This window comes from Primulina huaijiensis, chromosome 13, assembly GCF_012295235.1.
Source record: "Primulina huaijiensis isolate GDHJ02 chromosome 13, ASM1229523v2, whole genome shotgun sequence".
NCBI classification, from domain to species: domain Eukaryota; kingdom Viridiplantae; phylum Streptophyta; class Magnoliopsida; order Lamiales; family Gesneriaceae; genus Primulina; species Primulina huaijiensis.
The window spans coordinates 16843020-16851114 of NC_133318.1; the positions used below are offsets into that span (position 1 = coordinate 16843020).

Consider the following 8095-nt stretch of genomic DNA (forward strand, 5'->3'; position numbering starts at 1 on the left):
ATGAATATTTTATTCCTAATTAATTTTGTCTTTTATATAAGAGTAGATCTCTTGTGAGACGGTCTCACGGATCTTTATCTGTAAGACGTGTCAACCCTACCGATATTCACAATAAAAAGTAATACTCATAGCATAAAAAGTAATATTTTTTCATGGATGACCCAAATACGAGATCTGTCTCACAAAATACGACCCGTGAGACCGTCTCACACAAGTTTTTGCCTTTATATAATATGAAAAATAAGTTTTTTGTATTTCTAGACTTGTTTGACCTAATCTAATCTTGATATTTATCCTACATAATTTATTTTTAGTATTTATCCCTAGATAAATTATCTTAGATTTGAATAGAGCTTTATTCATATTAAACTCTTGTTTCTAGACATGTTAAAACGGCCTGTCAGGGCGGGCCAGCCCGCCACCCGTCGCAACATGCTATTAGGCGGGGCGGGCCAGCCCGTCATTTTGGCGGGCCTTTAAATGGTCAACCCAGCCCAACCCACCTTGGGTCGCGGGTTAGGCGGGCCGATCCGCTTATTTTTTTTAAAAAAAAATACTAAACAGTATCACAGTAAACATAGAATAAAAATATATTTCAGTCAAATAATTTAATAAAATACTTAAAAACATTTAAATAAGAAATTAAGAAAACATACAACATAATCCATAAAATGTATATTGCTTAAATCAACATGAAGAAATTAAACAAATACTATAAAGTCAATTCTCATTAAAGTCCATTCAATCTTGATCTTCTATATTAGCACTAGATTTTACCAGAGTGAATGATGGAGACGAGGCGCAGGAGAAAAATAAAGAAGAAATAAGATAAGAGAGTGATGGAGACGCACGAGACTTATTCCAATTTTTATATAAAACTTAAAAATATAAAATTCTACCATAATTTGGAGGGCCAGCCTGTCCCGTTTAGACCTGCCCCATCTTGGCCCGTTTGGCCCGCCTCCAAACGGTCTGCTATTTTATCAACCCAACCCGCTCAATTTTATAGCGGGGCGGGTCAAGCACAAGTCTACTTGTTTTCATGTTTGTAGGATTGATTTTTATGGGAATATAATTATGTCAAGATATGAGGAATTATATATACGAAATATTCGGAGAAGAGATGTGTGCAGCTGCTAGAGTCTTTCTGAGCATATACAGAGTTCAGAGTTGATTCTCGTGTGAAGAATTTGTGTGATTGATTCACATACTTACCGTATTTCTGATTGATGTTGACGACACTCGAAGAACAACACCGCATGAAGTATTGGGTGAATAGTGATTTCGTTTGATTTTAAGCAATACGCCTTTTGTTTTATGCATCTAGTATTTAGTTGAGTTTTTGATGTATTTTAATACCTTGGAGTGTCAAGCAATTTGATTTTGTTAATCTCACTAGTATTGTTTTGTGTAAACGATTTACATATTTTTTTAGTGAATTTTTGCCCTGAAACGTGGCTCAAGTATTCGTACTTGTGCATATTTACATATGTGGCAACTTAGTTGTATATTTACGTGTTAATAATTAATTTTCGCTGCATGTTGTGTGCTGGTGTTGACAACACCCAAACACAACACTAACTTCTGATACACATCGTAATTTATTTCTTGTTCGTTTTCTGGTTATACTATGTTTTTATACATATAATTTACATTGATTTCATCTATATATATATAATAATTTACATTGATTTCATATATATATATTTATATATATATAGATGAAATCAATGTAAATTATATGTATAAAAACATAGTATAACCAGAGCATTATTTTGAATTATTCAAGTTTCTTTATAACATGTCACCTAATCTTCCTCCTAAATAACTATAATTGCTTCTTGTTCTACAAACTTTAGAATCAGAATACACCACCTAACCAGTAATTTGACGTGACCGAAGAAACTATGCATCGCAACGATCTTAAACCATATTTTACAAAGCATCCGCCTATCGATATCCCTCGCCAGCTACCATGGAGTCGTAATTCTAGCCGGGTGTTTTACCCTTTTGATCTCCTTTAACGTGCCAACGACATTCTGTCGTCAAGGGGAGACTATCATTCTTGTGGCCTAGCGAGCCAAAGAGAACTGAGGGCACGGAGCCTCGAAAAATAGTCATTTATTAAGAGAAGTGCGCGGGCTGATTGTTTGGTTGTTAGTACACGATGCATTTGTTGTAGAGTTTGCTGCCGCAGGTTGTCAGCCTAAAAATGTAGAAACAAACACAATGGTTAGAAATAAGATCCGTCGTCGGTAGAAATAAAATGTTGTACGAGGATACATTGTGTAGCAACCATTGTTTCTCACTGTCCTAGGTGGCCGCCCGGCCATGTGACACAATGATCGAATGGCTCAGCTTCGGCTCCTACGTAGTTCAAAAACATTGAGTGACATAATTACCTCATCCTATTATTTTCCGCACCATGGTAGGCATTCGATACAAACAGTTTGTGTTGGAGCATCTTTGCTTGTTCGATACATTGAGTTTTTGTTGGTAGAGGGATGATTGGGTAGAACTAATTACCCTCCTACTTGACGCAATGAACGAACTTTGGCATTTGGTATATTACATAGACATGATACCGTCGGATATCCCAAGAATGTGCATATAATAATGGGGAAGATATATTACCTGTCGAATAAAACCTTCGAGACTTCCCAACTTTCCCATGGCCATCGCCATCTGTCCCATGTAATTAGCGACGTTTCCAGACGAACCTTGGGATCCAGAGGAACCAGTGGCCAACGTCTCGACTATAGATTGCTGCAATGCATCCATACCTTGTGAAAGAGCATCTTCGGCTTGATGAGAAGATTGCTGCAAATTGAATATACCAGTCAATTGCTGCTCTGTTAGTGGCTCGAGTTGGTTCACAAGAAGCTGCAACATCACATCACAAACCAGTATCAAAACCTGAACGTTATCATCGTTCACGATTTTGTTTCCACATAATAATATCCTATTTCATTGCATCGATCATAATTTTGTTGGCGTCAAAATTTAATATACCTTGAGGAGTTCTGATGGACGGAATCCACCAATCCACAGAAAACACCTTTCGGCTGGCGTCTTCCACATTCCTAATAAGATGTGAAATACATCTGCCTTGGCAGCGTTACCTTGCAGCCTGAAAACGTCGTTAAAGTGTGTGATCACATTGTTGACAATATTACGAAGCTCTGCATCATTTGTGTGCGAATTGACTGCAGTCCGCAGCTCATTTATGTGCCGATTCTGCTCTTCCATCCACCGTGCATATTCTGCATCAAATGCCAGCGCCCCTGGAAAATAAGACACGTTCAGATTTGGTTTTGATTAGTCGATGAGAACCAGCTAATATTACATTTACACCCTCCCTGTCGTAGGAAGCTTTTAATGTGTTGATCTTCTTCAGTGGGTATTTGTGTAAGTTAGCCCAAAGAATCCTACCATTGGCACTCCCCGTATGAGATTGATCTGCTGTGCTTGCAATAAACACACCCTGGTGCCGTGCTCGCTGCACTTCCTGCTCTAGTTGTGTTAACTTCAGACGACTATTCTCCAGCTGCTGAACATATGCCTAGAACCCATAAAAATTATAACTTCATTGATCTAGGATTTCCACAATTATACCTCGATTCTTAAGTGATGAAATACCAAGAACGAGCTAAAATTACAAACGCACTTTCTTCCTCAATCTGCTTTTTCTTGCAGCTTCACGATTTTGTGCAAGCCTTCGCTGTGTCTGAACATTAGAGAATTTCACAAGAATATAAGGAAGTTACCATGCACTTGCTAAAATAAAAACTTGTGCAAAAACGGAACACCTTTTGATCTTGGGTTCTTTCTTCTGACTTATCGGTGTAATCGGAGATCACCACAGCTGCAGTTTGACACATTTCAAACTGCACCACAAGCATGAATGTGCAATCACAAATGCAGAGTAAAGAAATTAATGAACATGCACCAATAAACTCAAATTTCAGGCACCTTAACTGGGACATTGTTTAAAGACAACCCACCTGTAGATTTTTATCCCCAGGTTCCACGTCTGTCGAAGTATCCGTGTGGGAGCTGGAATCAGCCATGTTGGAATCTCCCCAGTTCTCATGCCGAGCACTAGATGCAGAAACTATATTCAGCATTGGTGCCAGCGACTTATGAAATTGCATTGCTTGAGATCCAGGGAGAAGCGTGCTGGTTAAAGGATGAGTCTAGACATTCGACATAACAATCAATTCCATGAATAATAAAGCAATTGAACAAAGCCCTTAGGTAAGTGATACTTACCATATTGAATGCTTGAGAATGGAGATCAGAGCCTGATAGTCGGCCATCCACAGTCGAAGTAAATCTCGGACCTAACAATAAAACAACTTGCTTGGATGAAAGACAAATTTCTGACAACAGAAAAACATTTGGATTTTTTAAAAAATTATTTTTTAAAACTGCATTTTTCGAAAAAAGTGGCTTTTGATTGGCTTTACTTCAAAAAACCACTTAAATGCACAATTTCCCTGTTACGTCCAAACATAAGGCTCTGTTTGCTTCTTTAAAAAAAAGCCCTGATTTACAGATATGGCATTGAGAAAATGTTTGTGAGCTTACGTTCTGCTTGTCAGTGAATCCAGATTACAGATTAAAATTTTGAACAACTTCGAATCTATAACTTAATAATGGCACCTTCAACTTTCCCATAGCTAAAGGCTCAACGAACTTCCATGTTTTAAAAGTAACAAATGCACAGCGTATAAGTTTGGAAACAAGAATTGTGATCCAAATAAAACTGAGCAAACTTGACAAAAACCAAATAAGAAACTACAAAGACAACTAAATTCATCAGACTTACTTTGGCTGATACCACTGGAATCTCCGACACGAAATCCCAAATATCGCTCAAGGACCCCATAATCTAAAAGTCGTTAAGATTGTGTTGCATTAGCTTCTGTACCCCTGCAATCCACAAGGTACACTTCTCGTAAGCTAATGAACTCAAACACAAACATAGGGAATTCAAAAAAAGACCTTTCATACATCATAAGCATGAAAAATGCCACAATCGGGCACGGGCACTAGTTCTCTGAGAAACAATGAGAATGATTAGTAAGTTCATTTAGGCTCTTCTTTTGGACTAATAGCCTAAAAAAGAACGTCATCACAATTAGCTTCTTTCTAGTTTTACTTTTTACATGGATCTGGACCTCCTTTAGGTTTCTTGAACTGTATTTGTTACTGAACCAACTCCAACAAGTAAATGCTGGTACAAGCACAACAAAAGCTTGGCGTGACCAACAATCATACATGAAATTCAATATAAGCACAGCTAGCATTAAATGTTTCAATAATAATGGACAAAATACAACTAAAACTACATCCTTGTAACTCCTTTTCCCCTTTTCAACAACTTTTTAACTCAATTCAATAGTACATCAGCCGGATGAACTACTTGGTTATTATTCTATTATTACAAATGTACAAGAATTGAAGATTTGTCCAATCTTGAAAATTTTCAACCAAATTAGATCAAATATTGGATTCAAAGCATGCACAGTTCAGTCGAACTCAAACTGATGGTCTGTTTAAAAAGGGGGGTACTGTCACAAATAAACGGTTTTCATATTCGATCCACGGAAAAACATATTTTCTCCCGCCTAAACCTTATACTTTTTCCTAATAAGTGCAAATTATACAACGATGATTTCCAATAAAGGATAGGCAAGAACTTGTCGCACAGAATCACATATTCGCCTGAATACGGACCAACAGTTAGAGAGAGAGAGAGAGGGAATACAACAGAGAAATATTACATGGGATTTGAAACTGGCGTCTGAGAGAAGAAGCTTGGCATCACAGAAGTGGCACTTCTTCTATTATTATTATTATTATCCTCTGCACCAATTTTTATCGTTGTACCAGCCATAAATCATCACCCACCTCCTCAATTTCTCAAACCCGAAAAACAAGGTGACAATCTCCAATCTTTTTCGGCCAAGAAAGTTGTGAATATTTGAAAGCCGACAGTAAAATCAGCACAAAGACCAAATCCCATTCAGTACACAAATCAAACACGTAAAATCAAATCAAACTTTCCAAATGCACCAAAGTCGCCATAAACACAACCCTGCGGAGTGCAGAGTGTAAACCCTTCTCGCAAAACCTCGAAAAGATTCTCAAAAATAACAAGGACACCGAGACTGATGCTTACAACTGCTATTTTCAGGCAGTCTAAGATCAAATATTCTGGACGTAAAAAGACAAAAAATTTGATCTTTTCAACTACCAAGAACTTAATGAAAAGCCCATTGGATTGCTCTAAATATAGAATCCGATTAAAAAAATTCCAAAATTTACCCTTTTTATCTGGAAATTTCTCCCGCACCAAGAAGACTTTCTTCTCAAGCACAATATTCAAGGGTCTTTAAGATTATTTTTTTGAAAAAAATTTATTTACGTATTATTTGGAGACGTGACGTTCAGATTGTTCCAAGCAATGCGTCATTTTTCATCTCAAGCATTTTTCCACTTTTGAGAGCATCTTCCTTTTGTCCATACACTTTTCAAGCCATAATGGAATATTACACTACCCCCCCCNTGGGTACTCCTGGAATTTTGGAGCATCGGGGGATTTTTTAGTAAATTAATGAGATCCGAGTCTGAAGGAAGCAACAATACTGATTACTGACTTGTTGCCCTTTTTCCTCCGCCGCCTAAAACCACACTCAACAAGTAAAGGTGTCTTCGTCCAAATGACCAATTTACCCTTGATGTGAATTAGAATGGATTATATATCAGTATATTAAAATTAATTTATTTTTAGTGAAACTTAAGTGATTAAAATATCGAAAGTTTGAATCAGTTCAAAGATTGTGACTTCGAATTCAGTTTGAATTAGATATTGATTTTGAGGTCAACTCGAAGAATCGAATACGTTTATACTCACGGGAAATTTAGGGTCCGATCCCAGCAAGTGTCACTAGTCCAGACGCAGGTTCCGAAATTGCCATGAACCTGAAATCACGAGTAAGACCGTTAGAAGGGGGCCGGGAGGGTGTCCCGGCGTGGCCCCTCCGACGCTCAAGTCAGAGACTGAAGATATATGGGAGGAGCAGCTAAAGGTGCTGCTGAAAACAATATATTGAATGCCCGAATTAAACACTCGAACCTGATATTTATAAGAGAATATATGGGCCCTTGATAGGCCTGTCTTCCATTTGAGCTAGAGATAGGCCAGGGCTAGTGGGCCCATCCATGGGGTATCAACGTTCATTAGTTATTTGAACTATTACGTGAAAATAAATACTCGAGACGTAGAAATATATATGTAATATATAAATAAATTATTGGAGTTCGACGACTCACAAACTATATTATAAAATAAGTTGAATTCAATTTTACTTTTAATAAGAGAAAACTAAGGAGGTATGCTGCGAGACGGGTTGATCTGGTTCATATCAGCAATAAAAAATAATATTTTTGACATGAAAAATAATACTTTATGTATCAGTAGGATCGCACAAAATTGATTTATAAACGATCTCGTATGATTTTTTTGTGTAAATTAATTTGTTTTTTTTTTTCGCATATTATCGAATTTAAATGACTCAGCTCGCTCACCAAAAATAGTTCACACACAGGACAAAGTTTGAATTGTAAAATAAGAAGATGCAACCGATTTTGGTGCCTTTTATTTTTTGCCATGCTAAACAAACTCATTTAAAGCTCAAATTAATTTCCACTACCAAAAAAAAAAAAAAAAAAAGAAAAAGTTGGTGGGCATCTCTTATTTTCAATTGTAAGGATCCAGATTTTCTCCCAAAGATTAAAAAAAATAAAAATAAAAAGGGCTTTTTATCTCTCGTTCTTGAGGCGAGGGCATCAGGTCGGGTTAAAAACCGGGGGGTTTTTTTTTTAATCTCGGTCAACTTTTTTTTAAAAAAATGATCTCCTCAAATGTATTCAAATACACTTGAGGAGGTTATTTTTTTAAAAAAATGATTGACAGAAGTTATTTAACCAATTTTTCCATTAAAAATCATTCCCCAATTTTCAGGTACCCGAAATTTTAGGCATAAAAACAACAATTTAGAAACCATAGCCATTATCCTAATCAGAG

General features: G+C 36.8%; 1 pseudogene; it reads right to left on the bottom strand.

Moving 5' to 3' along the window:
* Positions 1 to 1770: 1770 nt before the first annotated feature.
* On the bottom strand, positions 1771 to 6324 carry LOC140991736 (transcription factor TGA2.3-like; annotated as a pseudogene).
* Positions 6325 to 8095: the final 1771 nt, after the last annotated feature.